At 32.9% G+C, this 15026-nt stretch overlaps 1 protein-coding gene across 1 annotated transcript in view; it reads left to right on the top strand.

Moving 5' to 3' along the window:
* The window catches only part of whd (carnitine O-palmitoyltransferase whd), a 38509-nt gene that overhangs the window by 6790 nt on the left and 16693 nt on the right, over positions 1–15026 (top strand). The window lies entirely within an intron of this gene.

Genomic DNA, 15026 nt, shown 5'->3' with positions numbered 1-15026 from the left:
GTGTCGAAACATGGGCAGGTTGCGTGCTTAGTTTGTGAAATAACGGACTAATCCATCGGGCAGAGACCGACAGAGAATTAATCCAAACTAGAACTGATAATTTTCTATATATACGCGAAAAGCATTTTTTGTATGGCTTTCACGAAATCAGAGAAATCGAGTCCGCGTTTGAACCCGTTTCGGATATTTCGTTTCAAAAGAGCACAAGAGAAAGTCGCGTTTGGGTTACAAACATCTTCAATCTGGGTTTTAGGTCATCGCATCTCTTGGGTCACTCGCCATGGAAAGTATGGCACTTCAGTTATGGCTGCTTAAACCTAACCACTTCGAATTTTGCCCTACCGCTACCCAAGGGATTCTCATACATGACCAGTATCAGTTTAATGAATCCAGATTTCGTACTCTGCTCGAACTGTTGGTTTTTTTCCCCCTCCTTTCGATATGCTATCATGGTTTGTATAGCTTTGAGTTAGGGCTTCGATTATACATATGATAGTCCAATGTTTATGTGTGTCGAATGACAGAATCGTCTGTGGTCTCCAGTCAAAACATAATCGACCCAGAGTTCAATCGCTATCTTCTACACAGACGGATGTTTAAAAACCAGTGGTCGGGAACTTGGGGCTGCGAAGCCGCATGCGGCTCTTTGCATAATTAACTGCGATTCTTAATATTGCCTACTTTTTAAATGTACTTTTATTCTGGGCTGAGGATTCGGAGTCGGAATCGTAAAAAATCAACCAACTTTTTATTATTTTCTTTATTAACTAGACTCCAATTTTATTGAAGTAAATCCACTAATGAGTTAAAATTTAATAATTTATTTATAAAAATCATGATTTTAAATTAAATTATAAATAAATAGTTAGATTTTTGTAGCTAAAACCGATTGTTTCCTCGTCTCATACCTTTTTATTATTATGATTTTTACTCATTTTTTACATTTGCTCTAAACTAGAGTTAGGATAGCCAAGGTGCCGCTTATTGTTCAATAGTTGTAAATCCTTTGTAAAAAAGGATCGGCAAACCTTTAACAATGCATTTACAACATTTGAACAAAAACGGCACCTTGGTTATCCTACCTCTACTCTAAACATCCTTAACTCTTCGAATGCTGACCAACGCTGATTGGCGTTTTGCCAACAAGTCCGTGAACTTGAAATATGCCGATAGGCGTTGTATTTTAAGTATGTATGTAAAAAATAAACAAGAATACTACCCGCTAAGCCTTTCCAGGTAGCATTGAAAAAAATGCATTGAATATGAGTCGTGTAATCCGTGTCAATGTTTATAAAGACTGGTTTACACCGGAATTTCTGAATTTATAACCATAGAAGAATTTCCCGATGGAAATCCCTACTTGCCGAGTATTTTAAATTGTGCCTTGGCATTTAGATTGTGAGCATAGTTTCGGAAAAATACATTCATTAATGGACTTCTTTTGTTCATTTTATATTGTTGCAAGATATATTAGAGAGTCTAAACACACCTTTACAAAACTCGAAATCCTCGGCGGTATTTATCTATAGTAGTTAGATTTCAAAATAATTCTTGCTGGAAATGTTAGCGAAATTTTCAGCGTGGCGGGCTTTCAACAGAAAAGACGTCAGCACTCATAGGGTTAAATAAAATCTTATGTTCGTATATATTTTTTTGTCAAAAGTAATATGTACAATTTTAGCATCTTTAAGTAAAACGTGATTTTTTTTTTTTTAAATAAATGAAATCAAAAAAAAAAAAACCCGGAAATTACAGCACATAATATATTTCTATTCTTCGTAAATTTTTATAATGGTATAAATTTTCAATCCAAAACTAGTTGAGTGTGTATATATTTATGTAAGTCTCAAAGCTAATGTTCCCTTAAACTGTACACAAATAATAACAATAACTTTTTATTCAAGGCGATAGGGAGAATATTGCAATCCCCAACGCCCATATAAATAATATATAGATGATAACATTATTGAAAAATAATAATTGTAATAAGAACAATCAATCAATTCAATTTTCCAAGTGATTCCAACTCACTAATTGGACAATTCTTTATAGCGATACCGGTTCTGGTACTTTGTACTGTGCAGTTGCGGCACATTGTATGTAGAAGTAGTTTAGCAATTATTTACACGTACACGAGTTACATACACAGTGAGAAGACCAAGTGCAAAGAAGATGGCGGTAAATTTGATTGGCGTGATTGGTTTTGGAATTGTCATTGGGATTGACATTGGAGCAGAGTTTTAAGTCAAATTAGACGTAAAGAGATCTTGAAAGAAGTATACGTGGGCGAGAATCGTGACCAACGTTTCGTGTAGTAATGTAGGTCAGATCGGGAATTTAGTAATTACATATATACAGTTGAACTTGTTTAATGCGAAAATGACTGGTACGAGGAAGTAGCCAAGAAAGCATTTGCCAACACCACTGCCGGCAAAAGCACTGGCTGTTTGTTGTTCATAAATATCATTTTTCCACAGTGGGTTCATAAAAAAATAGTACTCACTCAAAAAAATACCACTGAAAATCTCACTTAAGGCGCTTTCTGTTTAATCGATGCATGTTAGATATGTATTATTGTGATATATTTCCAGTTTTCCAAAATTTTTCAATCAAAAACTATAAGCATAAGCGGTCTCCGTGACGAGACAGAATGTTAAATTACAGAAAACGCAAATATCGGAAGGCAAATATCGAATATCGAAAGATCTTAAGTCGAAAGATCAAAAAAAAAATGGTACATGGTAAACGGTACATACTCACTTAATTTGCGCGAGCAGGATACAACAGGAATAAGAGGAACAAGCTTTTCCTCCCGTATTAATGTGCGCGCGCAGAATACGGGAGGAAAAGCATGTTCATCTTTCGACTTAAAGATCTTTCGATTTTCGATCTTTGCCTTCCGATATTTGTGTTTTCTGTAATTTAACATTCTGTCTCGTCACGTAGACCCGAGCATAAGAGGGTTCGTCTTCTATGACCCCCAAAAGATTAACAAGTTTGCCACATATGTAGCTCACTAATTTGGGTAACACTAGATTAGCCGCTTGGTATCCTAGTGGATGTAGAAGATAGGCCATTGGCCATATAAACTTTCAAACACAGTTGATGATGATGATGGTGGCGTGGAATGCTGCTTATGTAGTTATTTTTCTTTTATTGATTTTTTGTTTCAAAAAAAGCATCATTGAATGAACAAAAACGGCTTGGATGGTTTCATAGTTTATTTTTTTGCTTTTTCTTTTTGTGGCTTTGTGATTCATTGTAGTTAAATTATACTAATAGCAGTATGTTACATCTTTTATTTATTTAATTTTATATGATAGTCATAAAAAATACAAAAAAACAAGAATAATGAAAAAATTACACAAAAAATACGTACGAAGATTTTTAATCTTCATAACCAGCAGCATAGATCAATGGTTAGCGGGATTGTGAGGCTTTCAATTGTGTGGTCACCGGTTCCATCCCTGGGTTTGTTGCCGACCAGACCTTGGATATGTAACTCCAAAGTCATTCGTTTCCTTCCAGAGTTTGCCAATTTATCCGATTTCATCGGAAACGGTTCCAACAAATGGGCAATCCTGTCCTATTTCTTACAGAATTTGAATTTACAGCATCTCAAAATTCGTTGACAATGAAAATACTGCAAAAATTTGTCCATAGATGTCTCTATGATTGTTAATCGATCTGTATCATTGTTTTTGAATAATTCTTTGTTTGGTTTTAATAATACAATGTTTGACCATATATGTCATGCAAAATGAAAATGGGTGTATACCTCTATAAATAAATAAATATAATATAATATCTATAGACATATGTATGTACATACATACATATACATATATTGTATATTGACATCAAGCTCGTCAACCAGATTTACATATGTTAACTAACATAGATTTGCTTTATCTAAAATATGCAGATCTGGTTGAGGGATTGTTCAATTTGAGTTCGTAAACGTGAACGTGTAAAAGTAAAACTTAAACGAAAACCAGACAAAATTTTAATTATTCACAAGAAAACTACATGCATACACTCGGTCGAACTTACTAAATATGAATACTGCTGTGAGATCTCGCTTCGTATAATAACCGTTATATTAAAACGAGTTTGCTCTCGGGGCGTATAGTATGAATTAAAAAAATATCACATTTTAAAATTTTACTGTAGAAATAATTAGTCACCGGAGCCTGAGGGGGCCGTGTATTGTTCAAAGGTTGTAAATTCATTGTTAAAGGTTTGCCGAACAATGGATAGCACTGTGACTATCCTACCTCTAGAAATAATAGTCATTACGAAATACAATTATTGTCAGCGAAAGTACCGTCTATTGTCCATAAATATATAGTATTATTTTACGGATTATTCCGCAAAAAGCCATTCAAAGTCAAGTCACTAAAATCTCGATCACGGAACATCTGGCACTCGAGTTCTTGTTATTACAATATTTGGATGCAGTTTTTGGGTGCCAGATGATCCGTGATCGAGATTTTAGTGACTTGCGCGAGATCGCTTTTTGCGGAATTATCGCCTTACCTATTTTACGATGGGTATATAATATTAAAAATAAACAACAGAATGACACTATTGTACTTGCAAATTTTTGCTTGTAAACATAGGAAGGTTTGATTATCGTAGAATATAATACATACATAATATAATACAAAGGATTACGAAATTTATTTGAATTCGCTTAGTATTATATTTCTAAAATGTTATCAGTAGAGGTAGGACCGGAAGTATTCTTTTTCCAGGAAGCAGGGCGTTTTGGGCAAACTACAAAGCTAGAGAGCATAAAAAAGGTTCATCATAAAAATGAACAAAGCACGGTGAACAATGAACTGCGCAAAGCTGGTCCGCTCTTTATTTATCTGGGCTCGAAATGGAAATTTTCACGAATTGGAGTGCTCGATAATTTTCAAAAGATGATTAAATTTTTTTAGTGTACCTATTATAATACATTTTATGCATACTTACCAGAGCCGGTACTAGACATTTTGTTACCGGAGGTAAAAGGAAAAATTTGCGCCCCTACTTAATTTATTTTTTAAATCAGAAATAAAATATTATCTTCATTCATTATTTTCAATTTAAATAAGCCATGCGAATTTTTTTTCGGTGAGAAATCCTGTTATAGAATACGAGATTAATGGGCCATTGTTCGAAGGAGAGTATCTTCAAAAGTTTTCATATACATACATATATTACATGCATTCATAATAGAGTGACATTTGTGTGTGATGAGTAGACTCGGGACCCAAAGCACGCCGTTTATTGTTCAATTGTTGTAAATTCTTTGTTTAAGGTTCGCCAACCTTTTTTTTTTTGGACTCTAGCTTTGTATTCCTGGAAAAAGCACTCTCTCTATCCGTAGTCTAGTGATGAGTCTAGGTTTCTGAAATTAATCATTACTGATTTATTTATGTTCCCTAAATTCAAGCATTCTCATCAGAAAGACATACAACTTGATTTTCATACAGAAGGACATAGACTTTTAAATTTACGAAAGGGTACGGAAATATTTCATTTTTCACGAGAGGGAACGCTCTATTTCTGGATTTCATGAAAGGGAGCGGTGTTCCCATGCACTCCCGCACTGGCTCCCGTCTATTTCGAGTCCTGAATGTTATCAATAAAAATAAATAAACTTCGTTAGAAAATCTACTATAAAAAGCTCCTTAGACCATGAAAAAGTCGGAATTATTCATTAATTTAAATAAATTTTATGTTTTTTTGTTAGTGTTTATGCAATCGCATTATAACGGGTAATTACACGGTCAGCACGGAAGTTTTTATCGAAAATATTTGTCGAATCTCAAAGTTCGATTTATGGCCAAGTTCAAATATCGTTCAAATGACCATGAAAGCTTCATTTACTTTATCTGAATGTCAAATTTTCGATTATTTTTCGAAATAAAATTGGATTTATGTAAGTTCGAATATTGTTTTTCAACAATCCAAAGAAAGTAATACAAATTAAATTAAAACGCACGATATTTGAGATCAATCATCGACCTCGTCCTTTCTCAAAATGAACTTGAAGCACAATAAATCGATTGTTTGTTGACTTGGGTAGTATGTGGCGAAGTCTTCTTAGAATGAATGGTCCAATAATCTACTATATGTAGTTGCATAAGCATATTGGTACTCTCAACAACCTGCATTGTACAAAATGTATTTTTTTGTAGAAATTTTAGATAACATTAAGAGTGAAAACACACTGAATCTAATGGCACGGGTACGTTCTTGGACTCCCGTTGTGAAAAATCCGCATGGGTTATTTTTACCGACATGTTTCTCCTACGTTTTTTCAAATATGGGATCGCTATTATCGATCACTGTCAAACCTATGTACAAGCCAGCAGTTTGGCTTAGTGATAGCGTATATATTTAGCATCACTGAGGTCATAGGTTCGTGTCCTCGCCACTGCTGGTTAGATTTGGGGGTTTTGTGACTCCAAATCGATCGTTTCTCTATCAGAGTTTGCCAATTTTATGTGATCATTGCTGGAACGGTTCCTGAAAATTGGTATTAAATCTAATCCTGTTGTCACAAAAATCTGCCTGTGTATAATTTGTATTAATTATACACAGTAATCTGAAATCCATAGATGTCACTATGATTATTATTTCTGATTAATTGTTATATTCTGATTGTATATGTATGTATTACTGTATTTCTGATTTCTGATTGTTTATGTATTTCATTAACGTACACCCGTCGCATTGGAGCAAATCTGTAATGGCGAGTGTGTATTGATTTGTGACAATAAAATAAATAAAATAAAATATGTATGTCAATACAAATATTTAAGCCTGGGTGCCATAGCATAGAATCAATGCTATGAAAAAATTAAACAATTTAAATCCTCAATTTCAGGGGAAAAATAAAGATGAATATTTATATTACAGCTTTCAAATACAGTTCTGGATAAATAATTTGTCGAAAAATTCTCTTGTACATTTTCCAATGATGAAAAAAGTGAGTGGTGAGAATATTTTTGATCAAAAATTATTTATTACTAGTTGTTTTACCCGGCTTCGCTCAGTATTTGTAATATAAACAGCGTAAACCTGGCGAATCTAATAGTAAATATTCATTTGTTGTTTTATTTAATTTATTTGAATCGGAAAAAAAATCGACTCGTCATCATAGAAATTTTGACATGTTTACGAAATTCCCAACCAACAATACCTACATACAAAGTCTCTATTGAAATTATATATTAGATTCATCTTAAAAAGTTTTTGGGGGAAGTTGAAAGTAAATTCCAGCAAGCTAACTCAAGCTTACAAATTCTATAGCGGAAATTCTTCTAGAAGAAACATCAAATATTAAAAAAAGACGTTTTGGATGTTCAACATGTTTTTTGAACGTCAAAATTTTTTAAAGAAAATCTTAAAAAAATCGAACGGGCCGAATCTAGCTGCACATAAAATGCTCCCGGAACCGCAAGAAGGTTAAGAACCCCTGGCATAGATTATGCGTGTAGCGATTTTTTTTACATGTGCAAAACTATATTAAAAAAACACGTGCCGCGTGCCCGTTTCTGCTCCATTAATCGCCTTTTTTTCGTTTTTTGTTTTTATTTATAAACAGCTTTATTACTTAAATTACCACAGATCGTATTTGACATATGTCAAAAAACATATTCACTGTGCGTGCGTAATATGCCAGATAATGACAATCAACATCCGCGAAATCTGTTGGATCATCATTTACATATAAACAGGAATTAAATGTTGGTATGATTTTTTTAAATGTAGATATTACGAGAAAATTTTGAGTCTCGCAATAGCCGAATTAGACTGGACTCACTTACTTGGAAGAAAATTTATATTGGTGAATGATTTTTGAACCAAGCAAAAAAAAAAATAATTTATCATCAATATAATTCAAATATTACTAGAGGAGTTATGCATATACATACATACATACATACGTAAATATATACATGATATAATTGTGGCGTACGTTCTCGACAATGTCCGAAGTCCAATCTAAACTGACTTGAATACGTACACGGACAGCTACTTGGGAGTAAATAACGTCACGCGCCAACCACTTTGAAGCGGATCACAATTATGTACGATCTTTGAAATTATTTATATCTTCTATAATATCTTCTGTTTCAGTATTGTTAATGTCACGGCAAGTGACGAACAATAGTTACCCTATGTCCATATGTACATATGGCATTATTCTGTTTTATTTCGAAATGTCTTTCAACGGATAGCATTTTTGCCACTTGTTTATCATGGCGGCTCCACGCTTGAAAACCAATTATTACGTTTCGCTGCGACGTTGCGTACGCATTTTAGCGCATTTCGACGCATTGTTTAACAGATAACGTAGTAACGCTTTATTACATGGCGTAACATATAATTTTTAAATCCAATTCTTACCGTACAGCGAAAACGAAAATATGTCTTGAAGAATAGTCCCGAAGGCATCAGCAAAATACGAAACAAGATATCGTACTTTTTAAAATCTACTTAGGTTGTGTTGTTGCATACTTGTGAATTGCTGTTGGAAGTTTCAACTTGTAACCAACCCGAACTGTAATTCGAGGAAATAACGGGATAGCAGGTATAGTTTGGGTCCGCATAGAGCTAGGTATTTTATGTTCTATTATCTTTGCGACTGCCAGATGTATTTCTTCAAGAAAGTTGGGTATTGGTTGGTCATCGAAAGAACAATGTCCTAAATGTGGAACTGGGGGTAAAAACACAATTTTCATGAATGGACTTGAAAAATTTCATTCTCTCTTTTCGTCTAGTCCTGTTCGGAACTAAACGTTTTGGTTTTGTGTCTGTTTTTCTGGTAAATTTTTATTGTGATTTTGAACACCATACCCCGAATTTATATGATTTATACAAATTCTGATCAAATTAAAGAGCGGCTGATTTAAGTTTGCACACAGGTGGCCAAACTCTTGGCGCAGCCCTGACCACTATTTGAATATGATTTCAAAATTTATAATCTATATCTGTACAAGTTTAATACCATAGATGTCGCTCAAGGGAAAAACCCGCAAAGACATCATGGGGAAATATAAATAAAAAAAAGGATAATGGGTTCAATCCCTGACCCGGTGTTGTTGGTCACACCTCGGTTATATGTCTGACGTTTCTTATCAGAGTTTGCAAAATGATCTGATTTCATTGTTGAAACGGTTACGAACAAATTGGCAACCTGTCCTCATTTGTCGCCGTTATTTGAATAATATAATATCGCTATTCCGTCTGTCTGTCTGTCTGAGATAACGCTTGCCGTACTATAATAGTCGTTTCGATTCGACATACATATGTACGTCACTGCTAAAACGCATACGAAGAGGTAATTGGAATATTAGTCAGATTACGATCGCCCAAAAGACAAATTTTTGCTATGATAATCGCGAATATGAAATATTTGGTGCTCGAGTTCTTGTTAGTATGATGGACTTTTCGGCTGCCATGATGTTACGTTATAGAGATTTTAGTGACTTTTGGGCTAGCGCTTTGTGACCAATAATCACCGAACCATACGAAGATATGATAACAAAAGAAAAAACTTCTATATACACTAATAGATGCCAATCTTTCCGCTTGGCTGAGAATTTACCGCCATCTATTGAAAATTTATTTATTTAATTAATTAATTAATTTTTCTATCGGTGTTTTATATTGTTTACAACCGTAGCGCGGGAGTTAGGTTTCAAATTATTTTTGCGTCAATTTTTTTTTCATTAATTTACGATTTTCGTATACGTTTACGATATATGTAAAAACGAAAGCGTCGAAAAATGAATTAAAACTTAATTGTTTAATTATATCGGGTACAAATTCCGACATACAAGACCGACACATTTCTTTTGATTTTTTTTTTAATCGTCACACTCGTGCGATGATATTTCATCGGGTACAACACTAGTTTGAATATGATTTCAAATATATTTGTCGCAAATTCGGCCTATATTGAATTTGTTTATATTAAAAATGTATATATATCGAATTTATTTGATTATACTAGTTTGTCCATAGATGACGCTATTGTATTATATAAAAATAATTGTATTGTAATGCTTAAAAAAAATGTAATTGGCAAGGAAGGCGCGTTGGGTTTACCTGGCATTCCTGGTATATAAAAATAAATATTTTGATTTTTTTAAATATATATTATATATACATAAATAAAGTCCAATTTTGAATTTAAAATGCTTACAAGGATATGTTATAGTTCCGCTGTGACGTTTTAACATTGATGTTTTGACATTAACATTTCAGGTCAACGTGCTTTAATATTGACCTGAAATACACCATACCTGAATATACATACGTACATATATAATTTTAAGAATGCTACAGTGCAAAAAAAAATGCTTTGAGATCGCCAGAAGATTTATGATACGTCACCGCATTTTCAAATCGCAGTCTACTGAAATTTGTATTTATAGTAGTATGAATTGGTGGGACGAAAAATCAGCGCAAACCAACTTAGCGCCGACCTTTCGGCACAGACAACTCAGCGGATGACAATTCAGCGCAACGACAATTCAGCGCAAAATCAATTTTTTCGACAAGTTTTAAATGCATTTTCGAAAATAATTACTCTATTGAAATTGTCGGCCATGTCTACATGATAATTTCATAAATGCGAATAAATTTATTTGATACTCTGTGCCTTGAAATATTACGCAAGCAGGGTTTCTTAACTAAGGCCGCAAAAATTTATTTTTAAGCAAGGTTTCTAAACTGGGCAGCAATTTTTTTTTTCATATATTTTTTAGCTATCCAAACTTTTACGTATGCAGAGTTTCTAAACTATTCGGTTCGCAAATGGTCATTATGAACTTTGCATTTGATAAAAAATGGGAGATTCTTTGGTTTTCGATTTTTTCCCCAAAAATTATGTTTTCAAATCCTACGTACTCAGGGTTTCTCAACTGAGTTCCGCAAAAAATATTTCTTAAGAGTAAAATCTTACGTATGAACGGATTCTAGACCAAGGTTCGCAAGCCCGTCTTCATGGGTTCTGCTTTTAATATCTAAAATGTACGCGTATACGTATGTATGTATGTATGTATTGACGTATTTATCTGCCAATGATTTAAATTATCGCGCATTTCAATGAGTGACCATATCGTGCATGTCAACCAATTGAAAAAAGATGCATTTGCTGTTCGTACTACATCTTCGGGTCAGCATGTTAAATATACGAATAATAACAATTGTTCCATAATTTTAAATATAATATGCATTACTTGGTAACGTCTTTTAGACTGTTTGCCGAACAGCTTTTATATCTACCACACGAACCGTATTTCCGAAATTTCATTCATTGAAAGCATTGACGATTTGCGAACCTTAGTTCAGAAGCCCTGCATACGTAAAAGTGTGGATAGCTAAAAAATTGTATTTTCAGTTGTAATATATTTTTGACTAGTTCTAATATATAACCCACGTAAGTTGATTCATATGGCGAATTTCATTCCAACTGGGTCAAAATATATTTCAACTGAAAATACAGTCCAACAAGCCAAGTTTGTACCAGGTTAGATGGAGAGGTAAGGTTTTCGTGAAAACGTTACTCGACTAGTAAATTAAGTTGGAAAATAACATTTTTGTTTTGAATACATTCTTACTGTTATCGTAATCTCATCAACTTTTATTCGTAATACCTAGCAAATATTAACGCATTATGGAATTGTAAGGCATTCGTAAACACCAGAGCTTTCAAAACTCAATACTTTCAAAACTGTTATATTACAACTGGCTCACATTGTTGAAAGTGTATTTGCGCTTGTAGAGATATAATTTACTAGTCAAATTTTATTCTAATATGAATGACCTAAAACGCCAGTTGGAATATATTACAACTAAACACACACTTGAGAACTTGAGAACTCAATATCAAAGTTAATGCAAGTTAAGCAGTTCAAATAAATTGAAGAGATACATCATTTGTTCATTTCTAAATCCAATGATAAGGTAAAAGTTATCTAGAGTTTTCTCAAGCATGTATTAAGTAGTAAACAAACATTCGATCAGATCAAAGAATGGGAAAATGAGTGTCGTTTTAATTGGATTTGTCATCAGAGGTAATTAATCAACGATTCTGGATATTCCAAGGTCAGTCGATATCTTTCCATTTTGTAAATATTGGATGAATTTTTATTCAGTTGATGTTATTAGATATATTTAGTTTGTTTTCAAATTTCATAAATCTGATCGATCTCAAACTATATTTCGTTGATTGAAGTGTGACGTCGATTTTTCGACGTTCGTAAATTGCTATTCGCATATTTTGATAAGCAACGATCGATGAAAAAACAATAGTTAGCTAAATGATAACATCATAGAAATAATGAATTTACTCAGATCATTCTTGTTTATTTTTTCCCGTCAAACGTAATAGGTGATTTCGAAACAATCAAACTGATTTATCTGTATATTTGAATAATTTGCACAAATGAATCATTTTCTATGAGCTCTTTGACCAAGTTCAATAACACAGAGATGTTCTCTCTGTGTTATACTTCTTTTTAAAAGCTTTTATTTATAACTTTCTCCATATGCGATCGCCGACCCACTTGTCTACATAATTTTGAATTTGTGTTTTTGATAGTGGGTCATAGACGGGCAAAATACAACTATTCACAACCATTCGAAGTAGGAAAACTCATTATAAAAATGGTATTGGTATCACATAACTTACTTACAGCAGCATAGACTAGTGGTTGGCATTTAATGCTTTCGAAGAAAGTGGTCACGGGTTCTATCCCACCGGTTGCTGCTGGCCAGACTTTGGATTTGTGAGTCCAGGTCGATCGTTTCCTACCAGTTTGTCAATTTATCTGATTTTCATTGAAACGGTTCCCACAAAACCTTTACCCATTTTCTTGCAAAATTTCGAGTTTTTCAGCATCTTAAATTTTGCTGATTTGTATAAATGCTGCAAATTTGTCCATAGATATCTCTGTGGATTGATGTATAATTTGCCTTGTATAATATTACTTACAATACTTCGTTACAATGTTTGACCATATATATGTAGATGTCGTGTATAATTAATAATGCTTAATCTGTATACCACACTCGTCGCTTTGGAGCAATCAATTAAGACGAGTGTGTATGATTGATTGAAATCGATTGTTTATAGCCAATTGATTTCGAATAATTTTTCATAATTGTATGTAGACGAGACATGTGGCTCTAACGACAACCTTCAAGTAGTAGTGTAACAATTTGTAAAAAATTAAGTTGTATTGACCAATTTACCACATAGAGGGAGTGAGGATACAAAAAATACATTTTAATTTTAAAGTTTGTTTTTGTTTCTTTTGGCATCACATTATAGAATTTTTTTGGGATTACATAAAAAAATATGCAAATAAAAAAAAAAAAGAATCGTAAAAAATTGTGTCTACGTTAGTAAATTATGAAATAATGCAATATATACGTATATTTTTGTGGAAAAACGTTCGAGAATCCATTCATTAGGATTTTAGGTCTATGCATTGAGAAACAAAAAATTCCGTTTTTTACTTATCGTAGCGGATACCATTCAATCTTTGCTAAGTTTGACCCACTGAATTAGAATATGACAATGGTTTTTGTTGGTTTCATCTTGTTTGTGATGTATGGGCATTTAAAAAAAATTATAATTTTGAATAAAAATACCAATAATTTTATTTTACTACCGCCATCTATGTTTAAAACTAAAAACTGGATAGACAGACGTCAGTCACTTTTCAGAAATTGAAATTTCAAACGCGTCTTACATGATATTTTTGCACCATCGTAATGGCGGAGGATCCATTTACTTATATTGATGACCAAAATGAGCAATATGGCAAAGTATGAAAACGATTGGATAAGAGGCAAACTTTTTCTTGAATTGTAATCGTAAGTGAAACGTAAAGGAGGTACGGTACATATGTAATATGTAATAAAAAGCGGCAATTTTTACAGAATTATAACTTTTGCAGTAAAACTCAAAATCTAGTATAGCTGTGCGCATTGTGAGTTTTGGAATCAATAGTCAGATGTTGATTTTTTTTTGCTTTAAAATACTCAATTAATTATCTAGCGAATTTTAAAAGTCAAAAATATCCATTGGGTCAGTTTTATATTTCACTGCGTTTACAAGAATTGGTTTTTAGTCTCAATATTTTTTTTTTTATCTAAACCTACTAATTCGAGCGGTAAATATATATTTTTTAAACGCTTATGTCATATTCGAATTCATTGGTCTTCGAAGTCTCCGCTCCGCTCTTCTTACCTCACTTTCGATTTTTCTCAGTGCGTTTATTCTACATATGTATGTATATGTATACTTGAAATCCAAACAAAAGTATTTAAACCAAAAAAATAATGTATATATATAGCATTATTTTATAATTCATCAACGCAGACACCATTTTTTATGATTGTTTTTGTATATTTACATATTTTTTGTAGATTTACATTTTTTGTGGTTGCAAAAGACTTTCGTCGTATGGTAAAATCCCAAAAAAAATTTCCAAAAACTCAAAAAAAAAACTATATTAGGTACCATCACAAGCTGATTAAAATTGCAGTTTGCATTTGAAATAATAAAATATGAGCAAGCAATATTTGTCTTATTAAAAACAATAGAACATCTGTTCTTTGCCTTCAAATTGTTTGTTATATAACATATTGCAACACTGTATGCTTTTCCAAGTTTTAAACAAACTTTTTAATCAAATTTAAGAGGTTTCAATGTCCGTATTCCTATTTTAGTCATAATTAAGAATGTAACGAAATACTGACGTGACGCAACGAGGCAAACAAGCACGAATTAGCAGTACAAATAAAATAGATGAGACCACTTGAAATACATACTCTTATGTGCGACCTTTGGTAATCGATCGTTGTTTTAGTAGATTTGATGATATATTAAATGTACATACATATATACGAAAATAAACGAGTTATTTGGACTAACCAAGTGAGGAAAATACGCAGAGAAAATTAAAAACCAGACTTACTCTGGATCTTTTCATACAATCGTCACC

The sequence above is a fragment of the Arctopsyche grandis genome, chromosome 2 (genome assembly GCF_051622035.1).
Source record: "Arctopsyche grandis isolate Sample6627 chromosome 2, ASM5162203v2, whole genome shotgun sequence".
Taxonomy (NCBI): Eukaryota; Metazoa; Arthropoda; class Insecta; order Trichoptera; family Hydropsychidae; genus Arctopsyche; species Arctopsyche grandis.
The sequence above is the reverse complement of the archived record's forward strand: the minus strand, read 5'-3'. Positions and strand labels throughout refer to the sequence as shown.